Source organism: Macaca fascicularis, chromosome 15 (genome assembly GCF_037993035.2).
Source record: "Macaca fascicularis isolate 582-1 chromosome 15, T2T-MFA8v1.1".
Taxonomy (NCBI): Eukaryota; Metazoa; Chordata; class Mammalia; order Primates; family Cercopithecidae; genus Macaca; species Macaca fascicularis.
The window spans coordinates 124,938,093-124,952,561 of record NC_088389.1 but is presented as its reverse complement, the minus strand read 5'-3'; the positions used below and the strand labels follow the sequence as shown (position 1 = coordinate 124,952,561).

Here is a 14,469-nt window from a genome sequence, read left to right as displayed (position 1 = left end):
TGATGAAACAGCGTAAAAGCCCAGAGATCAACCCATGCTTGTATGATCAATTAATTTTTGACCAAGGTGCCAAGAACACACATTGGAGAAAGCACTGTATCGTCAATAGTGTGGGGCAAAATTAGCTATCCACATGAAGGAGAACGAAATTGAATGCATATTGTGTCTATAAGTGGTGGGTTCTTGGTCTTGGCTGACTTCAAGAACGAAGTCACAGACCCTCGAGGTGAGTGCTACAGTTCTTAAAGATGGTGTGTGGGGAGTTCGTACCTTCTGAAGTTCAGACGTGCCCGGAGTTTCTTCTTACTGGTGGGTTCGTAGTCTCTCTGATTTCAGGAGTGAAGCTGCAGACCATCCCGGTGACTGTTACATCTCTCAAAAGGCAGCACGGTCTGGAGTTGTTCCTTCCTCTCGGTGGGTTCCTGGTCTTGCTGGCCTCAGGAGTGAAACTGCAGATCTTCCCACTGAGTGTTACAGCTCTTAAGGGCAGCGCAACTGAAGTCGTTCCCTCTTCCCGGTGGGTTTCTCCTGTAGCTGACTTCACGAGTGAAAAGGCAGGCCTTCACAGTAAGCATTAAAGCGAATAGAAACACTGCAGACCCAGAGAATGAGCAACAGCAAGATTTACTGCAAACAACTACAGAAAACACCTTCCACAACGCAGACGAAGAACCAAGCAGATTGCAGCTCCTGACACAGGTGGCCTGCTTTTATTCCCTTATCTGGCCCCACCCACATCCTGCTGATTGGTCCATTTTACAGAGAGCTGATTGGTCCGTTTTACAGAGTGCTGATAGGTCCGTTTTGACAGAGCGCTGATTGGTGTGTTTACACACCTTTAGCTAGACTAGAGTGCTGATTGGTGCGTTTACAATCCTTTAGCTAGACAGAAAACTTCTCCCAGTCCCCACCCTTCCCAGAAACCCAGCCAGCTTCACCTCTCACTGGCATTTGCTGTGGGACTTCGCTGGCACCTAGCCCTCACACTCTGGCAGGCCAGAGAGAGCTCCTCCCAGACAACCAAGAGAAAAAGAGGGGAAGCGACAAAGAGGGAGACTCACCATCGTGGCCAACAACCCGACCTAGGGGGAACTGCGGTCCACGCACAGGACTCAGCCTCCCATTAAGCCCAGCAGGCGCTGGCTGGCTGCGCCTAGTGCTGAGCCCGCGGAGCCGGCGGAGCCGGCGCCCACCGGAACCAGGCCCTGAGCACGCGGGCAACCGCGGCTCCTGCCCGCTCCGCTCCCTCCACACCTCCCCGCCAGCAGAGACAGGAAGCCGGTTCTGGCCTCGGCCAGCCCCAGAGAGGGAGCCCCCACAGTGCAGCGGCGGGCTGAAGGGCTCCTGGAGCGCAGCCAGAGAGGACGCCTAGGCCGAGGCGGCGCCGAGAGCGAGGGAAGACTGCTAGCACGTTGTCACCTGTCAATATTTTATACCACATACAAAAATCAACCCAAATGGATTAAAAATCTAAACATAATATCTGAAACTGTGAAACTACTCAAAGAAAACAGAGAAAAATCCTCACAACATTCCCTGAGGATTTGGATATGACCAAAAAGCACAGGCAATAAAAGCAAAAAGGACAGAAATAAGGCATCAAACTAAAACGCTCCTTCAGAGTAAACCATTAACAAAGTGAAGGGACAGCCCCACAGAACGGGAAAAAATATTTGCAGACTATACAGCTAATAGAGGGCCAATATCTGAAACATAAGAAACTCAAACAGCACAGATATCATCAGTCTAAATTGGTGAGCCCTTTCAATCTGTAGCTTCTTTTTTGTTTGTTTGTTTGTTTTGGTTTTTTTTGGGGGGGGGGCTCTAAGTTCTGGAATACATATGTAGAACGTGCCGGTTTGTTACATAGGTATACATGTGCCATGGTGGTTTGCTGCACCTATCAACCCGTTGTCCATCATTTAGGTTTTTTGTTTTTGTTTTTGTTTTTTGAGGCGGAGTCTCTCTCTGTTGCCCAGGCTGGAGTGCAGTGGTCAGATCTCTGCTCAGCGCAAGCTCAGCCTCCCAGGTTCACGCCATTCTCCTGCCTCAGCCTCCAGAGTAGCTGGGACTACAGGTGCACCACAGGCGCCCACCACCACGCCCGGCTAATTTTTTGTATCTTTAGTAGAGACAGGGTTTCACCCTGTTAGCCAGGATGGTTTCCATCTCCTGACCTCGTGGTCCACCCACCTCAGCCTCCCAAAGTGCGGGGATTACAGGCATGAGCCACCATGCCCGCCCTGTCATCTAGCTTTTAAGCCCCACAGGCATTAGGTATTTCTCCTAATGCTCCCCCTCCCCTTGCCCCCTAACCCCATGACAGGCACCGGTGTGTGATGTTCCCCTCCCTGTGTCCATGCGTTTTCATTGTTCAGGTCTCACTTACTAGTGAGAACATGTAGTGTTTGATTTTCTGTTCCTGTGTTAGTTTGCTGAGAATGATGACTTCTAGCTTCATCTATGTCCCTGCAAAGAACACGAACTCATTCTTTTTTATGGCCACATAGTATTTTATGGTGTATATGTCCCACATTTTCTTTATCCAGCCTATCATTGATGGGCATTTGGGGTGGTTCCAAGTCTTTGCTATTGTAAATAGTGTTGCAATAAACATACATGTGCATGTGTCTTTATAGTAAAATGTAATGAAAAGAAAACAATAAAAACAACTGGGAGAACTAATAGTTGGCATTTTCTTACTAATTTATGCCTCAGTGGGACAATATTTTATCAACTGTTAGCATGGAAAAACAAATATACTTTGTTTTTGACAGGAAAAAAAAAGAAAAAACATTAAGCGTCTCTATTAGGCAAGAAAGGGATAGGAAAAGCATGATTTGGGTAAAGCTAAGTAGTGAAGTAAATGTCCAGTGATAGCCTAAGAAGCTGAGGACAATTTTCACTTGCATCACAATTTTTAGTAGAGTTGCTTAGTCACTTTATTATTATTGTTTTTTTTTGAGATGGAGTCTTGCTCTGTTACCCAGGCTGGAGTGCAGAGGCGCAATCTCGGCTCACTGCAAGCTCCGCCTCCCAGGTAGAGGTCATTCTCCTGCCTCACCCTCCCGAGTAGCTGGGATTACAGGTGCCCGCCACCACGCCTGGCTAATTTTTTGTATTTTTAGTAGAGATGGGGTTTCACCGTGTTAGCCAGGATGGTCTCGACCTCCTGACCTCATGATCCACCCATCTCGGCCTCCCAAAGTGCTGGGATTACAGGCTTTAGCCACCACACCTGGCCTACCTTAGTCACTTTAAAAACAGATTTAATATATTTTTTCTCTTAAAAAATCTACAACAAGAAACCTAGAAACCAATCAAATTTCTATCATTTCAAGCCATAGTTCTTTCAATTGTTTCAGGTTATGGAGGCATTTGCCCATAAAATATTTTGCTTGATAATGTTTTCCAATAAGGGAAATAATTTCTGCTCTCATCAACAACAAAATGTCTGGAAGAAAAAGGATACACTAAGGAATAGAAAGTTGGCTGAAGAGCCTCTCTATGTAAAGGAATGAAAGGTGTTTCAAAAAGTTACTAACAATAAGCACAAAAACAATTAAACATTAAATATAGAAACAAAAAAGAAACATTTCATGATTTTCTGTAGCTCTTATTGGCAATTAAAAATCAGAAAACAAAAGCAGCAGGGGGAATGCAAGAATAAATGAAGTGCAGAGAAACGGCAAACATGAGTAAATAGTAATGAAAGCTTTTAAAAACTACGATAATAATAATATCTTGTAGAAATACAATATGCAATAAAAAAAGTGTATTACTACAATGGCACAAGGGTGAGAGACAGACAAATACATGGAAATAAACTTGTAAGGATCTTGCATTCTTTGGGAAGTGGCCAAAGTACTAATAACTTAAGAGGACATATTGTGATATTGAGGGAAATGACTAAAAGTTTCATTACAGCTTCAAAGCTAATACAGGAGATTCATAGCCAACAATTGGAGATTACCCAAAAACTCGTCAATAAAAGAATGGATAAACAAATCCCATGTTCATATAATGGAAGAGTACATAACAATGGAAAGGAATGAACTAAAAATATCTACCAAAAATTGGAGGAATATCAAAACATTTTGCTAAGGGAAATGAGTCAGACACAAGATGACATACTGTATGATTTCATTTAATATGTTCAAGAAGAGGCAAAACTAGCCAATGGTGATAAGAGATTGTTTTGGAAAGGACACAGGAAACTTCCTAGGTAATGGAAATATTCTATATGTTGATCTGAATGAGGGTAAAGAGAGAGAAGGAGGAAGAGAGAAAGAGAGAGTCATTGATGAATACTGAAGATCTGAGCTAAGAGTCCTTAATGGATATACAAATATTAAAAGGAGCCTTCTTAAATTGTACCACACACTTTAACCTGGATTCATAAAGCATCAAAAGTAGAAGGGATATAGGGGATCATTTATTCAAATCTCCTCAATTTTACAGATGAAAAAACAGAAGAACAGATGCTGTATTAGTCTGTTCTCACACTTCTATAAAGAACTGCCTGAGACTAATTTTTTTTTAGATGGAGTCTCATTCTGTAGCCACGTTGGAGTGCAGTGGTGCAATCTTGGCTCACTGCAACCTCTGCTTTCCTGGTTCAAGCAATTCTCCTGCCTCAGCTTCCTGAGTAGCTGGGACTGCAGGTGCACGTCACCACACCCAGCTAATTTTTGTATTTTTAGTAGAGTCAGGTTTTCACCATGTTGGCCAGGATGGTCTCAATCTCTTGATCTCCTGATCCACCCACCTCAGCCTCCCAAAGTGCTGGGATTACAGGTGTGAGCCACTGCGCCCAGTGAGACTGGGTAATTTATGAAGAAAAGAGGTTTACTTGATTCACAGTTCGACAGACTGTACAGGAAGCATAACTAGGAGGCCTCAGGAAACTTACAGTCATGGTAGAAGGCGAAGGGGAAACAAGCATGTCTTACCATACCAAAGCAGGAGAGAAAGAGTGAAGAGGGAAGTGCCATACATTTTTAAAACATCAGATCTCATGATAACTCACTCATTATCATGAGAACAGCAAGAGGGAATCTGCTCCCATGATCCAATCACCTCCCACCAGGTCCCACTTCAACATGAGATTTGGTTGGCAACATAGAGCCAAACCATATGCCACCCCTAGTCCCTGCCAAATCTCATGTCCTTCTCACACTTCAAAACACTATCATGCCTTCCCAACAGTCCTCCAAAGTCTTAATTCCTTCCAGTATTAACTCAAAAGTCCAAGTCCAAAATGTCATCTGGAACAAGGCAAGTCCTTTCTGCCTATGAGCCTATAAAACCAAAAACAAATTGGTTACTTCCAAGATATAATAAAGGTAAAGACATTGTGTAAATATTCCCATTCCAAATGAGAGAAATTGGCCAAAACAAAGGGGCTACAGGTCCCATGCTAGTCTGAAATCCAGCAGGGGAGTCATTACATTTTAAAGCTTCAAAATAATCTCCTTTGACTTCAGGTCTCACATCCAGGATACACTAATGCAATGGGTGGCCTCTCAAGGCCTTGGGTAGTTCTACCTCTGTAGCTTTGCAGCATACAGCCCACATGGCTGCTTTTACAGGCTGGAATTGTGTGCCTGTGGCTTTTCCAAGCACATGGTGCAAACTGTCAGCAGATCTACCATTCTGGGATATGGAGGACAGAGGCCCTCTTCTAATAGCTTCACTAGGCAGTGCCCCAGTGGGGACTCTGTGTGGGGACTCCCACTTCACATTTCCCCCCTGCACTGCCCTAGTAGATGATCTCCATGAGGTCTCCACCCCTGCAGCAGACTTCTGCCTGGACATCCACACATCCTCTGAAACCTAGGTGGAGGCTTCCAAACCTCATCTCTCGCATACTGCACACACACAGGCCCAACACAATGTGGAAGTCACCAAGGCTTGGGGCTTACACCCTCTGAAGCAATGGCACAAGCTGTACCGTGGCCCCTTTTAGCCAAGGCTGGAGCTGAAGTGACCATGATGCAGGGTGCCATGTCCCTAGACTGCACAGAACAGTGGGTCCCTGAGCCTGGCCCACAAAATCATTTTTCCCTCCAGGCCTGTGATGGGAGAGGTTGCCTTGAAGTTCTCTGAAATATCTTGGAGGCATTTTCCCCATTGTCTTGGCTATTAACATTCGACTCCTCTTTACTTATGCAAATTTCTGCAGCCTTCTTGAGTTACTCCCCAGAAAATGGGTTTTCTTTTCTACCACATGGCCACACTGCAAATTTTCCAAACTTTTATGCTCTGCTTCCCTTTTAAATGTTAAGTCCCAGTTTCAGGTCATTTCTTTGTTTATGCAAATAAGCAGAGACTTTTAGAAGCAGCCAGATCACCTCTTGAATGTTTTGCTGCTTAGAAATTTCTTCCAACAGATACCCTAATTCATCTCTCTCAAGTTCAAAGTTCCACATATTCCTAGAGCAGGGGCACAATGCCACCAGTCTCTTTGCTAAAGCATAGCAAGAGTGAGCTTTACTCCAGTTCCCAATAAGCTCCTCATCTCTATCTGAGATTACTTCAGCCTGGACTTCACTGTCCATATCACTATCAGCATTTTGGTCACGACCATTCAACAAGTCTCTAGGAAGTTCCAAACTTTCCCTTATCTTCCTGTCTTCTTCTGATCCCTACAAACTGTTTCAACCTCTGCTTGTTACCCGGTTCCAAAGTCACTTCCACATTTTCAGGCATCTTTATAGCAATGTGCTACTTCTCTCTTGCCCCAATTTTCTGTATTAGTTCATTGCTATAAATAACTACCTGAGACTGGGTAATTTATTTTTAAAAAGAAGCTTAATTGACTCTCAGTTCCATAGGCTGTGCAGGAGGCATGGCTTGGGAGGCCTCAGGAAACTTACAATCATGGCATAAGGTAAAGAGGAAGCAAGCACATATTCACTTGACCAGCAGGAGAGAGAGTGAAGGGGGTGGTGCTACACACTTTTAAACAACTAGATCTCAAGAGAACTCACTATCAGCAAGAACAGCAAGGGGGAAATCTGCCCCCAGGATCCAATCACCTCCCACCAGTTGCCTCCCCCAACACTGGGGATTACAATTCAACATGAGATTTGGGTGGGGACACAGAGAAGAGTCAAACCATATCATATGCCTTGTCAAAGTCTATGGTGCAACTTGTAAATGGAAGAGCCAGTGCTAGGATCCAGTTATCTTGTATCCACTGCAGTACTTGCTCAGAACCATTTTTTACTAAAAATTCAAATTCCATAAGAATTAAATGAAGGCAGAAGACAAATAATATAGCATTCTAAAATTAATTCATACAGTTCATAAGTCAGAAGACAAACAACATAGCATTCTAAAATTAATTCATACAGTTCTTTTATTCCAAACCTAATCTTAGTTGTCTTATTAAATGAAAGTTTCTGGGTTGACCACTGATGAAGACACAGACAGAAGCTGTGAATTTTACACATACTTTGATCACATTTTTTCTCACCTGAATTATTAGAGAAATAACACGTTTCCTTGTGCTTGATTGCTAAGTGAGACAGATAAGTGTAAGATTATTTTTCAAGCAATATACTTGCTCATCTTTCAGGAAGCACTTTACTCATGATTACATGTGCACTTAGATAAAAGTACAGTTTTTATCTTGATTGTCACTCACGATGTAATTATTCATAAACTTAAGAAAAGAATTTTCTTTCAATATGACAAATGGTTCTCATGCTTGTGACATGACACTTTTGATCTGTTATATGAAGGGAAAGATTTTTATTCCACCTACCTAAAATTTTCCCCGATACAAGAAATTTGACAGCACTGAATTCTGTACCTGACAGGATTACTTGTCTACTTGCATTCTGTTAACCTAGCAATTTGTTCCAATAGAAGCATTCAAATGAAGAGTAACTTTGTGATAAAAAGACAGGAAGCAAAGGGAAACCAAGGGGAAAAATATCATAAAATAAACCACCTGTTAGTGCTACCAAAAAGGTTAAGAGATCAATTCCAAGATTTATATACTAAGAGGAAAATGTTTTTAACCAACTTATAGAATGCCGTAAGCTGCCACTCCACCTGCTATCTCCTTTCCCAATTTACTTTGCATCATAGCATATCTATAAATAGGAGGATCTACAAAGAAATACAATGCATTATTTTATACCTCAAACCTTTTAAGTAAGAATAAAATATCACATGAGGCAGAGAGATGTTCTATCTACAGATTTAATACCTAAATGATTTTCTTCAAAAGCCAGCAACAGTGTGAAGTTTATTTTGTGGTGACTTTTCATTATTTATCCTCATTTTAATCAAAATCAGGTTTTTCTTGTTCTAAATTGCTATTATATATAGCATTTGTGGTTTGACAATTCAATGAAAATTGGTTTTCACTCAAAAATCAATTCAAAGTTTCTACCAGTAGTATCCAGCGATAAAATCCACTATGTTTCCTTATAAACTAAAAGCAAAACTTGGCATCTAAGTAATCAAATGTTAATAATACCTTGGATAGATTCTCATTGTTAAAAGCAAAGCAAAGAACAAAAGCAAAACCAAACAAAATGCTGTAATTATATTTGACTCCACTTCTTACATATATTTTAAAAATCATTGGTTGGGCATTTTTTCCCATTTATTATCAAATGTTTGTATAAAGTCATTGATGCTAGAAAGTCATAATTAATTATTACATCACCTCTACAATTTCTTCTCTCATGTTCATTTTAAAATGGTGAAGCTGCTATCAGCCAAGTTTTCAAAATCAAAGTAAAAGAAGTCAGAATCTTGATGTCAGTCTAGCCTATACCTGACCTGCAAACTCCCTAAAAAGGAAAAAACTGTATTTAAAACTTCTCATGTAGATTCAATGATACTTTTTAAGTACCCTTTCCTGGAATATTGATTACTTAAGTGCTTTTCCAGTGCCAATCTCTGAGCTCAGTTACAGTCAGCCCTTCCTATCCATAGGTTCTGCATCCATGGATTCATCCAACCATGGATAAAATATCTTCAAAAATTAAAAATAACACAAATTTTAAAACAATATGTAAAACAACTATTTATATAGTGTCTACATTGCATTGGGAATAATAAGTAATCTAGAGATTATTTAAAGAGAGAATGTATGTGTGGGTTACGTGCAAATACTTCATAATTTACATAAGGAACTCAAGCATCCATGGATTTTGGTATCCCCAGGGAGTCCTGGAATCATTGTGCCACGAAAACTGTGTTAAGTATCAAGACAAATGGATTAAGGATAAGCTGCGTCTTCTCTACAATTCTCTCACCACGTTTTTCCTTTAGAAAAACATTAAATTAAGTATGAAAAGCTTTGGCTCTAATTTCTCATAAATTACTTATAATTTGATATTTACAAATATAATTGTGAATTATAAGTTGATATCGTATTGCAATAACATTTTGTTTCTATAATCATGCCTCTTTTTAATGTGATTTTCTCATGTATTTTAATATATTGCAAAAATGCAATAACTGAAGAATTTGTTTTTTGTACAATTAAAAATGTGTATCCAAAGTCTTCTACCATAATAAAAAAATAAAGAGGAGCACCCAAACAAGTAATTTGCCAAGAGTCACAGTTTTCCTTGGACCCGTATATTCTGATCCCCCTGCCACCACCCCACACAGACACATTCACATTTGCCACCACTCTCACTGCCTGCAACGAGATCTAGTTAGCTAGAGATGTTTTTCAGGCTTTTTCAGATATTACGTTCATGTTTTGACTTGCCATGTAGCATAGTTAAGGAAGCCTGGCTCTGTTTTCCTAGTGTGAAAGGTTTGAAGAGTTTTGATGTCCCACTGGGCTGAATGAGTGACTGTCAATTCAACTTTCTTCTTCATGTAGGTATGGCATAAGTGACTTCTCAACTATTAGAAAGTAACTTTTAAGTAGGATTGACTTGGCTAATAACCACCTTAAAAGGAAGAGGAATATTTGCCATATAAAATACTTCTTCTTCTTCTCTTAAAAGGAAAAGGAATATTTGCCATATAAAATACTTCTTCTTCTTCTCTTAAAAGGAAAAGGAATATTTGCCATATAAAATACTGTATATCTTATTTCAATATAAAGTGAAAATTTGATTTTTATTATTCATATGCAATACTAAAGACCCCCAGCAACATTTCAAATCAGAATTTCACATCAAACATGTAAAATTGCCAAACTCAACTGAAAGATAGGCATCTTAATTTCACCATTGAAATGCTAACTTTTGCAATAAATATTTTGAATATTACTGAAAAATATAACAAACAGAATGAAAGTTGGAGGGCATGTCATTTTCTTATCTGTAGCTTGAACACTGCAATGATCCACATCATTGCCATACTATTTTTCTAATTTTATTTTCTCATTCACTCTCACTCACTTTGAAACATATTTGCCATGTCGTGCAAGGATAACCAAAAGATATTCCTCGGAGAAGCCACACACATAAATCAGTAAGCTTGGAGCTCATATGTGTTACATAGTTTTGGAATTATTCCAAAGACTTACATAGTTTGTTATGTTTTGCTGTAACAAGAACTTAGATTGTACTCCCTCCACCCCTCAAGAATGCGATACCTGCCGGGCGCGGTGGCTCCTGCCTGTAATCCCAGCACTTTGGGTGGCCAAGGCAGGAGGATCATGAGGTCAGGAGTTCAAGACTAGCCACTTCAAGACCAGCCTGGTCAACATGGTAAACGCTGTGTCTACTAAAAATACAAAATTAGCCGTGTGTGGTGGCTCGCACCTGTAATCCAGCTACCCAGGAGGCTGAGGCAGCAGAATCACTTGAACCCAGGAGGCAGAGGTTACAGCGAGCCGAGATCACGCCACTGCACTCCAGACTGGGTGACACAGCTTTTTTCCCCTCATGGAGCGGGGAGGGGAAAAAAGAATGCAATGTCAGAGCTTATCAAACCCATCATATGTGAGTTACTGACCTCAATCACTGGATTTCAAAATACATAAAAACACAAGAGCTCGATGAACACTGAGAACTTCAGTAAATCTCAGCCACTTCTCCAAAAATTGAGAGCATACTCTATGACAGGGCTGCCCTGCCAGTCACCTCTTGGAAGACTGAACTCATGCAGCAACAATGCCCCACCCTGTCAGCCTTTGAGCTTTGAAGCCTTTCCTGCATCACCGGCACCACCCACTGGTGTCAAGGGACCTTAGGTGTCTTTGAGGATCTCCATGGTGTCAGATCCCATCTTTCCAGAGAATTCACTTGAAAAAAAAGGTGCACCTCAAACTTTAATTCGATTTTCCTTTCCACAGAGGCCTGCTTCCATTTCTACTTCAGGAACTACATTTTAATATTTGGAACTCACTCCCTCTGTCTGTGGTTAATGTGCCTCATCTCTTGAGTGTATTCCCTGTAGATTTGTTTACATTAGTCTCCTCCTTTTCAAGCATTGTGAGCCTAAGAAAACAAATTCTCCTTGCATGGCAATAACCATGTGATTTGTGAAATCATACTTTGAGCATCGTATTTTGACCGTACAAAACAGTGTGGCTCAGAAATTCAATGTGATCATTTCTCTGGTCAGTGTCACATCCCCATGAAGTGAAGCAGTAAGGGAAGAGGAGTTTTAGTTAAGGGGTAAAATGGGTAATCTTGGAAATTACAAGCAACTGAAGAGCTCATTCTAAAATATGCAGAAATCTCCGAAATCATATATACTTTTTATGTTAGCAAAACTTAAGTGCAAGGAGTCATAATTTAGGTTTATTTAAAGAATGTCTCCGTCTTGAAATCAGCTGGGTGATAAAATAATAATATCATCTTTACTTTTTTCTACTTGTTTCTCTTTAATTTTAGCACATGTAATATAAGACATAAAGTAAAATATAACAGTTTTTCAATACATATTTTTCAGAACTAAATAACATTTAAGGGATATATCCTGATAGTCTTCAAAATATTTTCATCTTAGATTACATATCATTATTTTTTGGTATCAATTTCTAATGTCAAGCTATTTTCCCATTTAGAATCCTAGTTTTTATTTAAATTTTACCTCCTCTTCTTTCACCTATTGTTTTACAGATAGTTTACCATAATTTTCCCTCAGTGCATAGAAAGGATTGAGCTTGAAAATCAATTAGAAGTTGTCTTTTATAATAAAGCTCTCGCTTATTTACTGGAGAAGTGAAGCTAAGTATACAGTTGCATCAGCATGAGTCAGAAAAAGAAGCAGATATTGCTCAGCAGGAAGCCAGGATAATGGGATTTCCAACTTCCTCTAGGTCGTTTTGGGAAAGGTAGTATCATTTTATGTAAGACAAATTCCCAGAAATGTTACCACCCTCAACACACACACACACATACACACACACACACACACACACACACACACACACACACAGGCGGCTATTGTGCCTTGGGCACTTGTCTAGCCATTGCCTGAAAATTACAGATAATTTTCACTAACCAATCTAATCACAACTGCTAAAAGAAGTAACCGTCAATTCAGAGTTATTTCCTATTCAGATGCAATACAATTTTTCTTTCTAATGTATTAGGTTGCACAGAAACACTAAGATTGTACTTAACAAATATGGACTGAGAACCATTTTAACGTTATAGTAAAGAAGTGATCACAATTTTATCTCGTTATATTTAAAGTGTTCTGGAATGGTATTGGGAATTGATTTTTTTTTTTTTTTTTTTGAGATGCGGATCTCACTGCGTTGCCCAGGGTGGTCTCTATCTCCTGCGCTCAAGTGATCCTTCTGCCTCAGTTTCCCATGTAGCTGGGACTACTGGTGCATGCCACTGTGCCTGTCACATTTTTTAAAATCATAAGCTGATTCTAAATTATAAATAAATCAAGAGGAAAGGCAGAGGACTTACTATGGTGCTATCTTGACAACATCAAAGTAACTAATCCCCAAAAGTTTATTCGAAAATCACAAGTTGTTTCCATCTTACACCCAATTTCTGTATCAAATAAAGCCTATTATACTCCATAATGAAAAGTACAGATAATGAAAAGTACAGAGCCCAATGATGCTTAAATGACACTATGTAATCTAATAGCTTTGATGAATCAGTTTCCAAGATATATAATTATATTCAAAGAGTTCTGTCTGGTTCTGTTGATACTACAATCAAATTCTTCTTTTGCTGCAGACAACACCTTGTACTTAAGAAGCAGCTGAGTCATGCTCCCCACTATACGCCTCTAACAACAGATATGCAAAAGTCTTAGAGCTAAATGTCTGAGTGGTCCTGTGTTATAATAGATCAATAGTTCCTGAAATTAGTATTTGCCTTCCAGGCTGAAATATGTTTTCTGCAGTGTTCCAAACATTCTTGCATTTCTTAAAGTCATTGTCATAAATAGCAATGATGCTTTGATAATCCTGATAACAAACTACTTCCAAACTGCAGCAACAGAAGGAAAATGGTAGGATATACAGAAAATCCTTTGAGAAATCCAGAGAGGACTGATATAAGATATAAAAGCAATAGCCTGTGGCTTTTCAAGAAGAGAAGCACATTTCTTCCCATTAAAACTAGGAATTCTCAACAGATATAGTTTACTTTCAAGTGACTATAATTGTCGCATTCCTTATAATGTAAAATGAAATATTCTTTGCTTCCTATGTTTACCGGGTCCTTGGTCACACTTACTATTTGAGCAGAACGGTCCATCGTACATCAAGAAGGCACAGTCACAAGCAATCCCTCTGCGTTTCTCTCACATCTCCCTCGGTGGTGACACACATGGCCATAGCTGTGCAGTGTCCAGCATGCCCTGGCTCCACTCTTGGAGTCACTGTGGCTCTTTCTTTCAGATCCAGGATCATCCCTTTCAACTGCAGAGAATGAATGCATTCCAGAAAGCCTCGGTCTGGTGGCCATTTCACCTACAAGGGAAGCACTGCAAATACAAACACATTCCTTTGTTTTATTCAAGATTTCATCACCCTGTTAAACTGAGGCCTTATGGAGAATAGCAGAAACTGTGATCACTCAAAAGGTCTTAAGAACAAATACAATTTTGGAAACATACATTTAATAAAATGCTAAGTAATGGCAAATTACTTCATTTATTTACTATATATATTCATGTATTTTACTTGACACATAATTGTACATATTTATGGGGTACAGTGGGATATTTCAGTAGATGTATACAATGTATAATGATCAAATCAGGGTAATTAGCATGTCCATCACCTCAAACCTTTATCATATCTTTGTGTTGGTAACATGCAAAATCCTCTCTCTCAGCTATCTGAAAAAAAAAGCCATAAACTGTTGTTTACTGTGGTTACCCTATAGTGCTACAGAACACGAGAACTTATTCCACCTACCTAACCTCCTAATGTTGAGGAAGACAATACTGACCACATTTGTGAAATATTATCCTAATATGAATGATAATTATAGGTGGGGTTTTATGCTAACATAGCTCCCAAGAACTCCATAAATGAATGCCCACAATTAT

The 14,469-nt window shown here is 39.8% G+C and overlaps 1 long non-coding RNA gene across 1 annotated transcript in view; it reads right to left on the bottom strand.

Moving 5' to 3' along the window:
- Window positions 1-13,903, bottom strand: part of LOC102137919 (uncharacterized) — a 226,383-nt gene extending 212,480 nt beyond the window's left edge. Inside the window, exon 1 of the long non-coding RNA XR_010581653.2 lies at window positions 13,650-13,903. This is a non-coding gene — a long non-coding RNA (uncharacterized lncRNA). The remainder of the gene's footprint in view (window positions 1-13,649) is intronic.
- Between the last annotated feature and the right edge of the window lie 566 nt (window positions 13,904-14,469).